This window comes from Pseudopodoces humilis, chromosome 2 (assembly GCF_049639895.1).
Source record: "Pseudopodoces humilis isolate 2021_Gansu_Grassland_sample_001 chromosome 2, ASM4963989v1, whole genome shotgun sequence".
In the NCBI taxonomy this organism is placed as follows: domain Eukaryota; kingdom Metazoa; phylum Chordata; class Aves; order Passeriformes; family Paridae; genus Pseudopodoces; species Pseudopodoces humilis.
The window spans coordinates 5271201-5290111 of NC_142201.1; the positions used below are offsets into that span (position 1 = coordinate 5271201).

At 42.6% G+C, this 18911-nt stretch overlaps 1 long non-coding RNA gene across 1 annotated transcript; it reads right to left on the bottom strand.

Annotated features, from left to right (window-relative positions):
* Positions 1–1395: 1395 nt before the first annotated feature.
* Positions 1396–18571, bottom strand: LOC148184770 (uncharacterized). The gene is made up of 3 exons (XR_015772052.1): positions 18437–18571; positions 15098–15216; positions 1396–1742 (listed from the first exon to the last, which is right to left on the bottom strand). It is a non-coding gene; the product is annotated as an uncharacterized LOC148184770 (long non-coding RNA).
* Positions 18572–18911: the final 340 nt, after the last annotated feature.

An 18911-nucleotide genomic window follows, 5' to 3' on the forward strand; every position in this document is an offset into this window, starting at 1 on the left:
CTGCCTGCCCACAGGAAGTGAGGAGTGAATTTTGTTTTGCTTTGTTTTCATCAGCAGCTCTTCCTGTTGTTCCTTTATCTCAACCCAGGAGTTTTCTCACTCTCACCCTTCTGATTCTCACCCTCATCCCAGCTCAGGGGGAGTGAGCAGGAGGCTGTTTTGGGGCTGCCACAGACCCCACAACTCCTCCTCACGGTGACTTCTGGCCCAGGTAAGACACAATGAAGCTGTCACACTGTATTAGGAGCAGCAAAGTGACGACACAGACTCTCTAGCTGGGTTGCACAAGAGAGCAAGTTTTATTCTTCCAGATCTTCTTTTATAGACAGTTCCAAGAAGGTCCAAAAAGGTAAAACTCTCATTGGCCATCAAACCAACTCATCACCATCACTGGACAACTGGGAGCAACACCCCTTGACCATTTCTTACAGGTAAACAACAAGGAACAAACAACACCTGCAAAGGTTGTTTTCTCTCACCAATGACTGTTTGGATTCCTCTTTATGATTTCTCAGGCCAGAGTGAAAAAGTTGTGTGACTTAGTTTCACACAGGCTCAAGCTAATGCCTGAAGCCTAAAAATCTCTTATTTGACCACTGTCAGCTCCCATATGAAGCCACCCTGGACACTTAAATCCCAGCAGCAGTGAGAGCCTGGCATGCACTGCAAGCCCTTACAGTGTGTATTTGTGTTGGTTTAGGGCAAAATTTGGGAAAAAACCTCCAGTGGGGCTCTCTCTGGGAAGCAAACTCACTCTCTGTTCTAAGTTACTGAATACTGACTACAGCACTTAAAAATTGGGAGAGAAACATGGGAGTATCATCCTTTTTGTCCTTACAGTGCCTAGTGTTTTTTTGCCCTAATGGTACCCACCTTCAGGTCCTCTCTTTCCTATCCAAATTTTGAGGCGTTTAGGCAGGGTTCCCACCACGACCAACTTAACAGATGTGTTCCTAAAGAGCAGCCTGCTTGTCTGCATCCTCTCCCTCAGGTAGTGGTCAGCTGGTAAATTCAGAATAAATGTTTTTTCTTTCTTTTCCTTCTGCCCTCTTTTCTACCTCCTGATGTAGTACAGAGTCCTGGGACAGGGACCAGTCACAATTCAATCTCCATCCTCTGCTATTCATACCTTGCCTTTGTGACAGGGCACTTGTAACAAGAGGGAAAGAAAAGGAATTTATCCTGTTGGTGAAAACAAGGGAGCAAAACAAATATGGAAAGCACAGACTGGAGCTTTGACTGTCCTGGCTTCTGGGCATCTGGGAATGTCCTTTTGGAAGAAACTTGTCTCTGAAAGGGGGAAACTGTACAGGTGTGTGGGAATAACTACCTCCAGAAGCAATACTCATTTCATTTGATAAACCTTTTATTTTTTAGGAGCTTTGGGAGGGAGGAGGATGTGTGTTGTGTGCTGGTGGGATGGTTTTCAATATCTGCACGATATGATTTTTAACAGGTGAGGAGAGTGTTACAGTCACTGTGTTATAGTCAGGGACTGACCAAGAAAGGTTCCTGCTGCAGATGCTGGACGTGTCTGCTTGCATTCCTTGGTGGATCACAGTCAGTTCCTCCTGACAGTCCTCCAGCCAGAGCTAGAGAATGTCAGTAACATATTGTTAAAAATCATTTGTGCTCAAGTAAAAAGTATTTTCTTGGCTCTTTGTCCTTCTGGGATGGATGTTCTCCCCACTTCATTTTGTCTTTTTTTTGTTCTTTTCTAGATTGGTTGGTTTGCCAATTTTCTGTTAAAAAAAAAAAAGGGAGAGAAAAAGAAGTTGAAAACAAAAGCTTTTAGTTTCAGAGTCTGTTCACTGGACAAAAAAATAATTTGTCCCTACTCTTTAGCAAGGTTGAATACAATATTCAAAGATTTGAGTGAGGAGGGAATTAAGTGAGGTATGTGGAGGTAAATGGTTTCTCAGTTATTTTTATTTTAAAATAGTAAATATTAAGTATTAATAATATTTAATTAATACATATTTAATTAATAAATAACATTAAAATATTAAAATGCACCTGGGAAACAAAGATTCCAAAGGAATGTCTCCTGAAATGGCCCTGAGAAATTTGAGATGGGCACAGGTACTTTCAATAATGAGTGAAAATTCATATTCTTATTTGTGTTCCTTCTTGGGAATTGAGATGGGAAGACATCTGTAGGAATATAACTTGTTTAACCAAACAAATGCAGGAATGGAACAAGAAGACATTGGATTTCAAAATTTTATAGTTAAAATCACCATGTTTTTGCATATGTTTTGTATCCCCTGAGTCACTCCTGTTTTTCAAACACTCGATGAAATTAAAAATCCTCCAAATCTGTGTGAAGTCTGCTTCAGTCTGGAGAAGAGGTAGGGAAGAAGGGGAATGAGGAAGAGAGAAGAAATGGCCTGGGATAACATCCAGGACTATTTGGCTACAGGATTCTCCATCTGCAAAAAGAAGACAAATGTCTTTCCAAAGTGAATAGCTCACAAAATGCTGAATGAAGTGAGCATAAGTGGCTCTGTCAAATTAACAATTATTTGGTGAAAGGACTCAGATTTTTCTGGGCTGGAGTGAGCTGGAATGCTAAAAAAGCCTGTTGCCAAATATTACATCTGGAGAACTCCTGCTGCGTATTTTGTGGTGATCTTTTCTAAGGTTCCATGGCAAGCTGCTTCCTGCTGTGAGGACTGGGATGCTGCCCCGAAAACTGACTATAAGAAAGATTAATTCCAATGTACACAGTCAGGTTTTGGGGTGCTCTGGGCACTAAAAAGAGTAGTTGCCCTGATAGTCAGGATCCAGCTGTGTTTTATCCTCCAAGACGTGCTGGACACGGTGCTGCTGAGCAACTGGTGTTCACAGGTCTGCAGACTGGGGGTGTTTGTGTGCACATTTCCCACCCCAGAAAAACAACATTGTGAAAGAAATAAGAATTTACCTTAAATCACAGAGTCTATAGCAAAACTCTTTGCCTCTGAGATAGAGGCCAGTTCTATTGATGAATAAGTCAAAAGAAGCAAGTTATGTTTCTCCTTGGGAGTGTTACTGCCCCTAATCAGTACCTGCTGCTTTTCTCTGAGGAACAAGATGCTCATAAAATGAAGCTGTCCACCAGGCTTTTATTCACAAAGCTCTGTACTGCTTTCAGTTGTGTCTCAAGATGCTTTCCAATTTCTGGCCCAGGGGTATGGGTAAGAAAGAATTCCTGCCTTTCTCAGAGCTCTCTTTAGTTTGATTTTAACAGTGAAGCTTCAAGTACTGCCACGCAGCTGCCCTGGCCCCATGCACCATCTCTAGGTCTGTGCAAGGAACTGAAGAGGGAAAAGGGGAGTAAAAAGAGATTTCTGGAGCCTTGGCCTGGCTCCCCATCAGCTGCTCTTGGCAGCCTTCAGATGGGTTCGGTGGTGGAGAGCAAGAACTGGAGAGCAGAGCCTGAGCCAAAACCAAGGGGACAGGTCTCCTCCTTTGCATTGCAGGGTTTGGACAAAGCATCCTTTATTTCAGGAAAGAGTTGGGATGAAATATACCCCCCACTAATGGGGCCAGGCAGAGCAAAGGCTGCAGGATTTGTGAGGCTGTTTTGGCCAGCTTCCCCTCACAGCTCCGCTGAAACTCGGAGGCCGTGGCAGAACTGCTGTAATTGGTGCACTCCTGAAAATGGAGAGACTATAAATAGCCAAACAGAGCTTGAAGTGGAGGGCATGTCAGAGTTGGGTTGTTTTTTTTTTCAGTGTGATGGATGGAATACTAATTGATCTAGGAAAACAGTATTATTTGGTCAGAGAGTTCAGTAATTGCAGCGTACTGCCTTACTTTAATTTACCTCCGCCTAAAACTCTCTTTCTCCCCCTTCACCTGATTTCCTGATTTGTTGGTATGGATCAGCTGCCTATTGCAGGCAGAGGAAGTGTCTATTTTAACTGCCTCAGGTTTGTCTTCTGTGCCCCAAGTGGGTCCTTCCCTTGCCTCTTCCTTTGTTGGTGCTCTGACTCCGTCTCTTGGGGTGAATTCAATGGTTTGTGCTCCCCTCACAACCAAAGCTATGAATCAAAGCTGTGAGACTTAAATTTATAAATATGTATATATTTTTTTGGGGGGGGGGAATGTATTTTTATTTCATCAGCCTTCTGATTTTTATTTTTTCAAAGGGTTGTAACATTTTTTTCCAGGCTTTTATCATTTATTTCAGTAAAGTGAAGGTTTGGCCAATCCCTGGCTTCTCTCCTTCCCTTTTTGTTACGGAGAAGTAAGAATTTTTGTCTTCATGGTGCCTCCCACCTCTCACTGATGGATTCTCAAAAGTACATGATAAGAGCCATGAGGTGCCTCAAACAACTGCCCTGGTGGCCCCAGAACTGCTTTGTCTTCTCCTAGCCTGGCTTCTCTTTCCTCTGCCAGCACATTCATCCTGCCACCCACCAATCCCAGTTAATCTTTTTACTCCTGTATTAGAGTAATACAATGAAAGGGAAAGAGAAATCAATGAGAAGGTCTTCACAAGCCATCAGTAAATCAGAGGAGAGTCTCAGCAAGGCACTGAGTAAAGCACTTAACAGACTATATGAGCTTCTTCTCCTGAATTAAAAACTAATGAGAAATAATAACTGGAAGACTCTAAATTATCTGTAGTTACATCTGGCAGTAAAAACGAAGATGTGGAGTCTCTTTACAAGGCACTTGGGAGGATGATGGCTTGGAGAGGGAAGTTAAACATCTTCCTACAGTTAAACAACCCCCTCAACAGCAGAGCTGGGACAAGCCCTTCTCAGGGGTTGAGGTTTCACCACAGGAGCGAGGGCAGCTCAAAAGCCTGGAGCAAATCCTGCTTGTTGTGGTCTCCAGGAGGTCCCTGAGCAGATTGGTTCTGTGCTGACAGAAAGTCCCTGCACACCCAGAGCCACGGCTGGGCTGTGGGTAACACACACCCATGAGAGCTCTGAGCTGGAATCCTCCCAGTCAGTGGTTTTCCTTCATGGAGGTATTCCTGTTGTAGGATGGGTGGGATGATAAAAGGTCAGCTCCTTTATTTCTCCCCCTTCTTCCCTCTTTCTCCCCTGTCTTTTTTTACTCTGTAAAAGTAAGTAATTTCACAAGCTGTGGAGGTCACACAAGTGTCTGGACCTGAAGGAGGAATTGTTTCATTATTGGAGGGTGAAAAAACTGTTAAGGTGCAGGTTCAGCCCCTCTGTCTCCATAGAAAACTGTTTTATTGCCAGCTTTTGAGATTGCTAATGAAATTTTATGAGTCATGATACTTGCTGGTAGACATTACCTAATCTCAGGAGTTTATAAACACACATCCCTTCCCTTCATGTGTTTTTTTCCCCATAACTCTCTGCACAGTAAGGAACCATGCCCAGGAAACACACACAGATCCATTCTGTCTTCTGCAAAGTCTCTTCAGCCAAAAATGGACTGGACAAGGAGCAGATAACTGCACTTCAGGGATGACTGCCAGATGTGTTTGATGGCCTTCTCTCATCCTGTGTGTGACCATGGAGCACCTGGAGGGATGTTGTGCTCTCAGCTGGGTGTGATGTGACCACAGCTGGGCCAGCTCTGAGCTGCTGCTCCTCCTGAGCAGAACAACCACATCACTCGTGTGGTTCAGCCACCCCGAGCTCTTGCAGAGTTTCTCAGGGCCATCTGCATCCCAAGCTGAGTTTGGTCAAGGCCAGCTAAGAAGCTGCATAATTTAAAGGGCATTACATGCTACAGTTCTCTGACCCGTAAAAAAGCCTGAATTCTTCACAGTTTGCAAACTTGGCTGGGGGGTGGGAAGGGGGAGGCTGTCACTATAATTCTGTGTTTATTCAGCCCCCATTGTGGTGGGCTTTGGGTCAGTGGGAGGGTCACTGCTGTGGTGGTGACACGGAAGGTGAATAATTAGTAACGTGCTTGTGACAGCGTGAGCAGGAGGCGAGGGCGACAGATGGTGAACAAAACAAGTTCCTGCTGCTGGAGAGAGAGTAATCTGTTAAAATCTGTAGGGTTTGTCATCTAAGGGTAAATAATACATTTTTACCTTGGAGCAATGAGATCTGGCAGGATAGCAAGTGCTGTGTGATCATGTCTCTGGTGTTAAGTGGGGTTCCTTGGACATTTAATCCTTTATATTTTTCAGTGACCCAAACTCCAGAGAGATTTTCTGACTGAGCAAGCACTCTGACTCCTGTTTAGGATGATGACCTGTCAAACCATCAGCTCTCCAGCTCTGCTCAGGTCCCTGTCATGCATCTGCCAGCTTTCCAAGGCTCTCTTGCTGGGAGCACAGAGCTCAGGGGTACAGCTCTGCTTGGTGAGCAGGTTTTCATTAGCAGCTCATTTTAAGGATAAAGCATGAGCTGTATCCTTGCTTTGCTTCGTTTGCTTCTTGATGTGACTGATTTTGCCCAGTTCTGCGCTATTAATTAATGAGTAACAGCACAAAAGTGTAACAGCTCCCACTGCAGGAGCCAGGCACTGGCAGAATGCTCCCCAGCTTTTTTTAGATATCAGTGGCCAAACATCCTGTAGCAATCTCGATTTACTTGAAGATCTTTCCTGACCATATACAGTGCTCAATAACATCCCTACTTACAAAAAAAACAAAACAACCAAAAAACAACAAACCAAACGAAAAAAAACCAGCAGCAACTAAAAAAGGTGGGGCTTTTTAAATTCTGATTCATTTAATGAGGGCCACAGCAAGGAGCAGTCATGAATAAAAAAACCCCAAATCTTGCTTATCAAAGCCAAGAACAGATAAGTGCTGGGTTTTCTATAAAGCTGGAAGTACAAAATTTAAATGGCAAGAGACTCAAAATTAAAATGTGTCGACTTTTAAGTTATTGATGCAATGGACATACCAGAAGCTTAGAAAACAAGCTGAGCCATGGGATGGCACAGTTGTAGGCTGCAGCTGATGAAGATTACGTTGTGGTACTCTGTGTTTATAAAAAAGCTTGGCATCAAACCAGGTAAATAAGTCATCTGTGCATGCAGGTAACAAAGAATCCCCGTGGTTTGAAATGCTGTGCCTAAGAGGGAGGACAGAGGGATGCTCTCAGCCACCTGACCTTGACTGAGAAATGGCAATAGCAATGAGAAAGTGGGAAATGGCAGAAAACAAAGGAGGTTGGAGGTCTCAGTGATGTCCTGCAGAGTGGGTGAAGGTTATGAGAAAGGATGAGGCAGAGATTGTATTGGCAGATGCCATGAGTATGTGCTTTTTTGCAGAACAAGGAACATGGCTGAGAAAAACCAGTGCCTGGTTCTGACTGAGCCGTGAGCAGAGAGTTGCTGTGGACAAGTGTCACACAAACATCTTAGCAGGGTGACCACAGCACACTCAAATGCAGGAAACAAAAAAAAACCCACAAAAACCCCAGTGCAGAGCTTCAGAAATGGCAAAAATGTGCAAATGAGAAAACATTTTAGAGATCAACAGCACAGTTAAAAAAGGTAAAATGCATGCTGGTGTCATAGACACACTTACTGACATTGGAAGTTCAGAGCAGGGATGTACTTTGTGTTCAAAAAATACTTTCAAAGTTGGGACATGTAAAAAGCAAAGTAAAAGAAACCACAAAAAAAGAGTTAGTTTACAAAATAGAGGGGAAGGTACAAATGACTAAAATAAAAGAGAATACATGTTCTGGGAAAGGAAATGTAAAACCATAAAAAAGCAATGGGTAGTGAAAAGGTTCTTGCTAGCATCACACTAAATGCATATAGATAATAATAAGAAAATTTTCAAACATGTCAGAAACAGAAGGTCACAGTCAGAAACTCAGTATAGCTGATAAATGATCAAAGTGTAAAAGGAAGGCAAAGCAGTAGCAGGAATGCCAAATGGATTATTTGTCCTGGTGTTTGTTCCCATTTAGGAGGTCAGTGGAGTTGCCATAATGAAAACTTTACTTGGGCAAGTGTAATGAAAGGTCTCAAACTGAAGTGACATTAAAAGCCTTTTTAAAACAAACCACTAAAACAGATAACAACAGATCAACAGGACCAGATGGCACTCACACAGGAGCTTCAGAGCAGCTCTGATGTGAAATTGCCAAACTATTAACTGTGGTGAGTAACCTACTGCTGAAATTGGCTTTGCTCAAATTAGCCTCAAGGTCAGAGGAAGTGGGACACGTGATGCCCACTCCTGAAAAGGTCCCTAGAAGAACTCAAACAACTTCATACATATAACCTTGGATTTCATTTTAGAGGGATTTGTGAGAAGAATTATGAAAATGAAAATTAGTGGGCATATGGAGAAATTCAAAATAATGGAGAAGAATCAGTACAGCTTAGAAACCATGGCTCATAAATCTGTTGTTAAGGGATTTTTTTGAGAATCAGCAGACATGTGGATGAAGCTGATCCAGTAAACTCCATGTACTTGGATTCCTCCAAGCTTCTGTTGAAGTCTCTTCCTTAAATAAACTAAGTTTTCATGAGGATGAAAGTTGTTTTATGGACTAGCAATCAGTTTAAAGACAGGAAGCTAAGGGCAGGAAGACCTGCACAATAGGACAAGGTCTCTAGCCAGGGTCTCTCAGGGATCTGTGGTGGCCACATGGCAGCTCCATGTACTCATAAGTGACCTGAAAAATTATTGGAGGTGACAAAACTTGCCCAAAAAAAACCAACTTTCAGTGACCTGGAGTAATCAAAACAAAAACTAACTGTAAAGAATTACAGGAAGATCTCAGAGTGCTGAATAGCTTGAGAATAAAATACTGGATGTCAGTGTTATCAAGTGCAGAGGAGTAGACTTAATTCAGTGCACATAACTCTACGTGCACAGTGGTGGGCCCCAAAGAATCGCCACTGAAGGAAACTATCTTGGTGTTCAAGAAAGTTTCAGCTAAACCCACAGCAGCTGTCAGAAAGGTAAATGGATAATTAAAAACCAGCAGGAAAGAAATGAGGGAATAAAGCAGGATGTTTTGCCACTCTGTAGACCTACAATGAGCTTTCATTTTGAAAGGTTCATGTTGGGCTGCTCATGGCACTACAGGAAAGATTTCAGGAGAAGCAGAAAAATCAGAGAAAAAAGGGAAAAAGCTGGTGAGAGCTTTGAAGCAATTGCTGCATGAGTAGAAATGAAAAAGGCAGGGAGAGTTCAGTCTGATGGAGAGAGAATGTGTGACAGGGGATGTGAAATCAAACACAGCACAGAGGGAGTGATCAGGGGCAATTACCTGCTCTGCCTGCACTTGGCAGCCAAATGACTCACACTGCTGCCCCTTCCCAGAGGTGTGGGTGAATTTGTCAGCCCTTTGCCCTGAACAAGAGGAGCAGCCACTCACATCCCTGCACTCAGAGCATCCCACCCTGACAAATTTACACCATCATTCCCAGCGGCACTGCAAAGGTCTTTTTTCCCCCCTGCCCTCCACTCTTCTTTTTTTTCCCTCCTCTTGCAATTCAGTGATGCTTTAAATGTTGAGTTGTGAGCACTGTGACCACCACAAAGTCATGGCACAAAGTCATGGTTTACAGGGTCACCACTGATTTTCCTGCATATTTTCAGTGTGATTTCTCCCCAGTGAGGATAGAATAAATTTTCTAAGGAAAAATTTTCAACTGCTCAAAGTATTTCCATTACAGTATTTGCTGCAGGTTGTCTCCAGAATAGGAGATCTTTTTGTTTGTTCTGTTAAGGTTCAGTGGGTTATGGCTTTCATTATGACTGTTCATTTAGCAAGAACAGTAATCTGAAATCCTGTTTAAGCAGAGTGTCTGATGGCATTTGTGGTCATTAGATGCTATCTTGTGTAGTCCTGAAATCAATGTTTCTTTTTTGACAGTTTGGAGGGGGGTTTTCATGCTGCATTTTTATTTATTTATTTTTTTTTTACATTCAGGAACATTTTATTTGTGCTGCTTCAGCCTCCTGAAATCAGATTAAGATTTCCATAGCTGGAAGGGATGAAGCATTGTTGTGTGAACAAAACAGAGATTTAAGCAACCTGGTCTAGTGGAAGGTGTCCCTGCCCATGGCAGGGGGTTTGGAACGAGATGATCTTTAAGGTCCCTTCTAACCTAAATCTTCCCCTCTCTGTCCTTATTTCCCTTTACTCTGAAAATTGCCTTTCTCATTCAGGGCTCTGTTCAGATCAGCACGACTCAGTGGGGGTTGAGACTCAGTTCAGCTCAAGGAAAGGCAGATTTGTGCCACTCAGAAGTCACATCCAGGTCCAAACTCAGATTTTCAGGCATTGAGTGATGCTCACGCTTTCTGATTGAGGCTAATCTTGGGCACACAGAGTGCTGTGTGCATGATGAGAGGAGCAAAGAGCAGTCAGAAACAGATGGGTTTCCAAGATACACTGCAGGTTATCATTTTAACCAAGTTTGATTTGAATTCTCAAATTCCAGTGCTGCCTCTGAACAGCTCTGAGACTTCAGATGTATCTGGGGTAAGAACTGCGGGATGCCCAGAATCAAAAATAAGTCTGACAAAGAGATTTTCCTCCAATAACTCTGTGAGTTCACATCAGAAAAAACACTGATTTTTGTTGTTTGTACGATTTCCTCTCAGAGAAGTTATGGATCTAATGTATTAATATTGTAAAAAATAGAACTTGAGGACCTTAATCTAATATGTTAAACATAGAGAACTCTCAATAAAAAAGTATCTGTAGAGAAGAGGGAGAAACAACTCAATTTCAGATTAAGCCATATCACCCTAGGGATGCAGGGAAGTGTCAGAAAAATTTCTGGGGCTTTGCTAGAGAAGTTCCATGTAATAAATATCCCTAGGTTTAGACCTGGATGATGCTAATTGTCTCTCTAGGATTGTATGGATTAATACTACTGAGAGCTGTTGCTAACCTGAGACATTAAGGTATATGTTGGTAATTTAGTAGGTATGTATGTATCCCAAATATTTTGGGAAGTGAAAATCAATCTATTTTTTCCCACACAGCTACTGAACAAATTGTGGGGATACGCTGAAATTTTGATTTGGTAAAAAATAAGAATATTATAATACATTTGTTTTGGAAATTAACTTTGGATCAAGTGAATTCTTCAGATTAAATGAAAGGAGTAACAGGCTTATCAACAATGTTTTGATTTAAAAAATCTTTGTGGAGTTGGCTGTTGTGGTGTGCTTAAAAGCTCAGTTCAAGAGTGGGCTTTGAAAGTTTTTGCATCTTTTAGTTCATGACAATGGGGACTTTGGATCTGAGTAAATGAGGAAGGGTGTTTAGGAACAGGCTATGGTCAGCTGGAGAGAGTAACAGCTAAATGGACAAGAATCAAACTGAGATAGGTATTGCAAAGGATATTAATAGAAATAGTAAAAAAACCCAAACAAACAACAAACCAACCAACCAAAACCCAGAAAAAAAACCAATATTAAATACTTTTGGCATCAGGAAAGTGAAGAAGTGGGTCTGCCACATGGTGAGGGCAGGATGGAAATAAATATAGCCATTTTGTCACCAAAATGATAAAAATATTTTGCTTTAGTTCTCAGAAGAACCAGTGAGATATACAAACAAGAACAAAGCAGGGTGATGGGTGGGAACAGGAGCAGAAGACTGCAGTTTCTCAGATGAAAGCCAATTAGGAGCTGCTCAGCATGTTTATTTCCAGAAAACGTTGGGAACAATGCTGTCTGAGGTAGGTGAAGAAATGACACCAACTCTGAACATCCCACCTCAAGGCAAAGGCAAAACAAAAAGAAATGATCTGGCATTGCAGTGCACAGGACTTGAGGTGGTTCAGCCCAGCAGTGAGCTGAAGGGGGAACTGGATGCTTTTAGAAGTGGTTTTAGAAGTCTGGAAGAATTTCTTCCAAGAGCCACAGGTTTTGAGAGCCTAGTGCTTCAGGAATCCTCTGCTGCAAGAGACTATCAAAACTTTGCAGAAATATTTTACCATTGCTTCACATTTGGCCTTTTTTCCCCCAGTTTGAGAGCAGCTCTGGAGAATAAAAAGCTGTCAGGGCAGGGGCCACAGCACAGGGGTCACCCTGAGAGCATTTCCAGCAGGAGGCTCTATGGTTTGCACTCACATGATGGCAAATGTGACCACACAGCTTTTTCCTTTCCCAGGAGGCTGAATCAGGCTGGGTCTCAAGGTTCCTGCCTGGTGTCTCCCTCGCTGGGTGTTACCAGCTGGGTGTTACCCAGCTCAGCAGGATCTTGAAATGGTTCTGCTTTTCCATGATATGCAGTAATACCATTCATGATTTGCCTCTGCTCTGTTGGTTGGGGTTTTTTAAAACTAAGTGGTAAGGCTAGTCCCTCTGCCCCATGCCAAAGATGTTCATTTTCTAGGCTTTAGTTAATTCCTGATGCATTTTAAAGAAGACAAAATTATCTGGAATGGAGAAAACACTCAGAGGTTATGTACTGATTCTCTTAATTTTCCTTTATCTGAAAAAAAACACCTTACCTTCTCTACAAAGAATAGAATTTTGCAAAAAATAGTGACTTTTCTGTGGTTCCAGTTTGACTGATCATAGATGAAACCCAGCTGGTGTAAGGGGAAGTTTTCTGGGATGGTGATGAGAGCTGGAGCAGCCAAGTACTCATTTTCTTCAGAGAGTTGTGTGTGGCTTGCACAGATTCATTCTGAAAAATATTCTGATAATCTCAATGTTCAAACTGTGAAATGGCCAAATTGTGTAAATTCAGGCTAGGTCACTGGTGGGTGTGCAAAGGTGGTGAGATTGAATGGGTTTGGATTATTTAAAGTAAAATAAAACATGCATGCACCAATGTCTTCTAGTAAGTGGAAAAAATCAGTGGGGGAAAAAAAGAGAAATTGGTGCATTTTAGTTTTGCTGGAAATGAAAGATCCTGCCCAGGTGCTTGTTTGGTTTTTTGTGGTTTGGTTGGGGTGTTTTTCTTCCCAGAAGGTGAAGAAGTCTTTTAATTAAAAAATATTGAGCAGCACCTGTGTGAGTCTCCAGTGAGAGGAAACTGATTTGGGTTGCAAATGAGTGTGGGATATTCTGTTGCTCTGTGTAGCACATGGGGAGGAGGGAGGCAGAGCATCTCTGTATTCTGGGTTTTTATGTCGCTGACCCTCTGCCAGACAGGTTTTCCTGCAGACCACCTGTGATTTCTACAATAGCAAAGCCACCAACAACTCAGCTACAGAAAGCATTCTGTCCAGAGTTCTCCCATTTAGCATCCAAATGTTGCTTGGCAGTTAAAAAAAAGCAAAAAAAAAAAAAAATCCCAAACAAACAAAAAACCAAGAACAAAACAAAAACATACAAACAGAAAAAACCAAACAACAAAAACCAAATAAAAAACCAAAAATCAAACAAAACAAAACCAAAAACCCAAACAAAACCAACAACAACAAAAAGCAAAACAAAACAAAAAAAAAACCCCTCAGACACAGAAAGATGTCTCTCATTGTACCAGCAAGCCCACATTGTGTCTCTGATATTTTGAATAATCAACTTCCTCTTAAGTGGGTTTGCTAACACATGGTGTAAAACAGTTGCAAGAAATAAAATATTCATGCTATTATTCCAGAAATGTGAGTGCTGAAAGGATGATTCCCTTTTTTGTGCTTCAGAGGAGTTCTCACCTTCTAAAAATTATTGGAGAAGCACAAAATATTTTTTTCCTTCCATACAACACAAACAATATGTGAGGGAAGATCTCAGTTTAGCCAGAAGCATAAAAGCTGCCACAGATCACTGCCTGATCCAAAGTGATAATATGGATGATGAGAACTCAGTAACTTTATTGTTTAGCTGAACTATTCCATAATTTACACGGGTTCAGATAAAAGGAGGTAGAAGTGCCTTCAGTTTGCTGAGGCATTATTGGCCAAGCTGAGCCCTGGCTATACATTGATTTTATAATATTTATCAACCTTTTCTTCTGAAGTGATGTATTATCACTCATACATATAAATATTTGAGATGAAACATGAAAGTTACCATTTTTTTTCCAGGAACGTCTATCATTGCTGTGATAGAAATGCTCCTCATCTTCTGGGCAGACAGGAATTTTCAAGGCCAGAAATTGTTTCTACAAAGCCTCTGGCAAGTAAAGCCATAAACCACTTCTTGCTGACTACTGTGAACTGTAAGTTTGCATTACACAACCTTTCCCTTAACCAGGCTGCTCACACTTCTGCACTTGTGCTTGTTGCAGACCAAATAGCTGAATTATTTGTCTCTTCTTACCAAAGGGGTGGCAGATGGGTGTGATTCTACACAATCACAAAGTAAATCTGGGAAAATGCTGGGATCAAATCAGGAGGCTTTTCCCCTGCTCCTATTATTTTTATTTTCATGAAGCTGCAGCACAGATAAAAAGCTGAACATCCCCCAGGCAGGCACACAAATAAGGATTTGCACAGGTGATTTTCTGCCTGGACTTTGGCTCATCCCCTCGTTGTACTCCACTGGGCAGCAAGTGGAACCCTCAGCTTAAGTTTACAGGTAGAGCAGGAAACTTCCAGGTCCCAGATTAGTCATGGAAGTCTTCAAGAGGACAGGGAGGGATGGGGAGATGGCATAGTTCCAGCAAAAAGAGGAGAAAGATGGTTAATCCTGGATCATCCAAAGGCAGGAGGGAAAAGAGCCATGAAGGACCCAGGGAGCTGTGGTCACTTTGGTGAGCAGCAGGGCACGGCACAGTCAGTTCTAAATACCTTTGCCCTGCTCCAGCTATGCCATAAATCTGCTTTAACTCCTGGGTTGTAAGAGCCCTTTCATGCCTTGCATTAAAATATGGGAAGGTGCCCAGCAAGATGGTAGCTGTGTCTCTAATGGCTCTGAACTTCAACTTCCTGAAGAACAGCGAAGAGCCTCTGAATCTGTGAGTACTCTGTGCCTATTAAGTGGAGAAATATGGACAATAACCAAATAAATGGATGCATGTCTTACATGAATGGAATATTGGAAATGACATTAATCATTAAGAGTCAGGTCAAAACAGAGAAAGCACTGAACACAAGAAGGGACTCTGCAGAAGGGCTTGTTTTGAAGACAATAAAAGAAGGTTTCAGAGGGATTTGACAGGTCACAGCCTGATGCTTCAGTCATCTTGATGGAATTCAGGCTTCTTGGTGCTCTGCTTTTTGCTGCTGTCACCAGATGAAGGCAGGAATGGGAAATGCTCAGGAGAAATGGATGAGTTACCTCATTGCTGTGGCACTTCCCAAACACAGTGGTCTGTAGCTGGGATCAGGGAGGAGAAGCAGGAACAAGGGACACAGCTCACCCATTCCAGTAAAGCAGCAGCAGGAGGAAGAGAAGACCTGGAAGGTGAGAGAGATGGATTTGGAAAGCTGCCAACTGTTAAACCCTTTCCACCTGCTCAGCTACTTCAGATAAAGGTAAGTGCTAATAAAAAAAAATCAGCTGGTAAGTGCAATCCTTTCGGGAGCACATAAAATCATGAGTGAGGGGGCTGGGCTGTGAACAGATCAGGCCTCAGAGCTATGAACCTCTTTATTTGTTTGTCTCTACGCTTTCAGGCACAAGAAACCAGAGCAGCAGAGCTCAGAGTGATGTCTGAGGGAGATGTAAGGGATTTTTGCACTGCAGATTTCACCCTCTACACTCACAGCCTGTTACAGTCACTCACAGGGAGGCAGAGGTGTGAGCTCAAGCAGTTTGGCCAAGGACCACTCGTGTAACGTGGGGAGTAAGAGACACAGGCAGCTTCTCTTCACTGGTGATGGCCAGTTGGGTTTGGATGGGCCTTTAATACCTTTTAGAAGCCAGCAATTATAGCCAGCAATAATTTGCCTCAGAATTTTGCTCATTTCATCCCTCATGACTAAAACCTTAGCAAAACCTTTGTCTGTGCTTTGTCTGTACTTCCTTATTCTGGGATTCTTAGAGGTACCTGTAATCTTGTTGCCCTCCTCCTGTGGGATCCTGCTGAGGAACAATCCCAGCTGTGCTTTTATCTGAGCACAGACCTGGTCTTGGCATAAACACCTTCATTAGTGTATCACAGCTATCTGTCTGACTTTGGCTACTGGCAGAGGCTACTCTTTTAATCCTTGTTTTGCTGGTTTTTTTTTTCTGGTGATTTAAAAACCACATTTTCATCCCTGCTTTGTTCCAACCAGGCTTATTTCTCTTACAAATTTCCACATAGGAATAATTTTTCCTTGGTGGCAGACATGCTGTGTACATTTGGCTTCCCTACCATTTCCCAGAAGATGTTTTAAGATGTCCCTGGACTTCCTGTATTTTGTGGGGAGGGTTTGGGTTTTGTTTGTTTGTTTTATTGGTTCATTGGCTGTTTTTTCCCTTGTCAAGGGTTGTCACCTCAGTTTCAAGTTGACTGCAGTGGCCCCTGCCCTAAATTCAGGGTGTATCAGATAAATGACCTCCTAGAAGTGGTGCTGGTTTAAGCATTACTGCCATGAACTCTAATGCTACCATGCCTACCCCCATTTTGCCTTTTTTTCTTCCCTGCAGTCAGATCAGTTTCCAGTTTCTGTCTCTCAGGAGGCCGTGAGGACACTTGAGTCAGCCCTGCCTGAGGGGCTGCTGCAAAAGGACAGACAGCACGAGAGAGGATCAAGAGCAGCTTGTGCAATTGTGGCCCCAGAGGCTTTTGGTAGTTTTTTTATATGGACACTGGAGCTTTATAGGAAAGAGGAGAGCAAGAGAGGCAAAAGAGAGCCAGAGAGATTTGCTACATGATGTCCCACAGCCTTGGGCCTTGGTGCTGCCCACTTGTACCACCATAACATCAAAAACCCTGCTGCTTTCTCCAAAGACCATGAGATCACACTGGTCTGCAGATTTCCTGCTCAAAACCGACCAGTTTCACCCAAATTTGAGAGATGAGTTGAAGACAGAGTAGTGAAGCTCCCATGTGTGTCCTCCTCTGGGGAAGACTGCAGCCTGTGCTGGCAGCCACGGGGTCTGTTTGACCTGAGAGAGGGTCAGCCTGTGGTCAGATGTCCAGACAAGCAGCACATCTGTGGCTTGGGACTGGCCACAGCAGATATTGCCCCTGACTTAGTGCAAGGGAAGAGGTTGGGAGTAGGATGAGCACATCCATGGGATGCAGTGATGAGGAGATGTGAGGGGTGCTGGAGTAATCAGAGAAAAAGGGTGAATTGCAGGAGACAAAGGTAGAGGGGGATACTGAGTGAAGAGTAGAGAGAAAAGATGTAGCTTCCTAAAAACTTCCCAAAAACTGAGCTTCCTCAGCTCTGCTTCTCTCAGAGCAGTGTTTATTTTCCTTACTGTCAGCTCAGGGAACTGCAGCCACGAAGCCTGTGCCTCATCAAGGATGATGACTCAGAGGCACATTGAAATGGAGGTGTTTGGTCTCTAACATCACCAAGGTTTGTCTACATGTGTGCAGGCACCCTTTGAGCTCTTGCAGAGGACTGCTTGTCTTGCTTGGAGTAAGATGGCAGGTTTGGCGCTAGAAACAAGTTCCTGCATTTTCATCTTTCTTAGGATACTTTGCTGCATCAGGAAGAAGAGACTGACTTGTCAGGGCTTGTGCAGGACAGTGTGGGTAGAGAACTACCACTGACACACCTTCGAAAGAAGGGAGTGATGAGATTCTGGTGTCTGTTGAAAAGCACAAATTATATCAAGGAGAGCAGCCTTAAGAGCCTTCCAAGAAAGCTGGAGAAGGATTTTTCGCAAGAGCATGGAGTGATAGAACAAGTGGTAATGACCTTAAGGTGAAAAGGGAACTTTAGATCAGGTATTAAGAAGAAATTCTTTGCTGTGAGGCTGGTGAGGCTCTGGTTGCCCAGAGAGGTTCTGGACAGGTCATTTTTGTAAAGATTGTGAGTGCCACTGTGGGTTGTTCCCCAGCCTCCACTCAAACATTTCCACTGCTGATAGTTGTTTTCTTCAAGGAGTTATTGATTCACTATTAGCAGCACAAATTAGTGCTGCAGTTTTGGAGATGAGTGACCTGCTGAGAGTTAGAGTCAAGTTTTCTGCAGTTTAAAGTTTCTTGCTTCCAACAGGATGCACAGAGAGAAATATTACAAATATATAGAACATGATACATTGCCTGCACAGATTAACTGGTCTCCAGATATCAAAAATATTTACATTTCTTATTGCCACTGCTGTGTTTTTATGACATCCTCAATCTTTACAACCTTACAGCAATTACTGCCACTGCTTTAGAGCTGAGGCTAATGAAATTCTTGTGGTGGCCTCCACCACATATAACTCACCACAAAATTAAGCTGGACATTTATGGAGTTATATGATCAGTGCTGTAAATAAGTAGAAATTGGAATGTGCATGTGTATTTTGCCAAATTAGGTGAATTAACTCATTAGAAAAAGGAGCAGTTAAGCAGTCAGAGAAATTAATGCAAAATTATTTCAGTGCAAAACAGGCAAAGTGTAGAAATACAATCTTACCAAGTACAGCTGCAGTCCTTGCAGTTCAGGATGGTTTTCTAGTTTGTTACTCAAATTTGGGAATATCTGCCACCAGAAAGTTATCATCACAGGTAAGAAAAAGACCAACCTGTATCATCCTGACATCCATCAGTTTTGCAGTTTGAAAACTGTGGTGTCCTCTGGAGTCCTTTGATTTCAGCAGTCCTTCAGTATCTCTTGGCACGAGGATGAACTATACCCTGATGGAGTATTTTATTTATGGTCCCAGTGCAAGATCTTTTTGAATTAACAAAGTCCTGTATGGTTTTTACTTTTAATATATTACAAAACCTCCTTCTCATCATAGCCATGTGATAGGAGGTTCGTTTCCTGGACACCAGAGATAAAACACCAGATGTACTTGTGGGAGGAGTCCACTGTTTGTAGAAGCAGGTCCATGTGCAGCCTAAACAAAACTGAGACTTGTGACCTTCAAGCATAAAACTAAAAGTCAAGCCAAGGTTTGTTTAGATTTGGGTTGAGTAGTATCTCTGGAGAAGAGGAGACACCCCTTCACTCATCCCACAAAGGCAGTGGAGAGTTGTTATTGAGAGCAAGGCTAT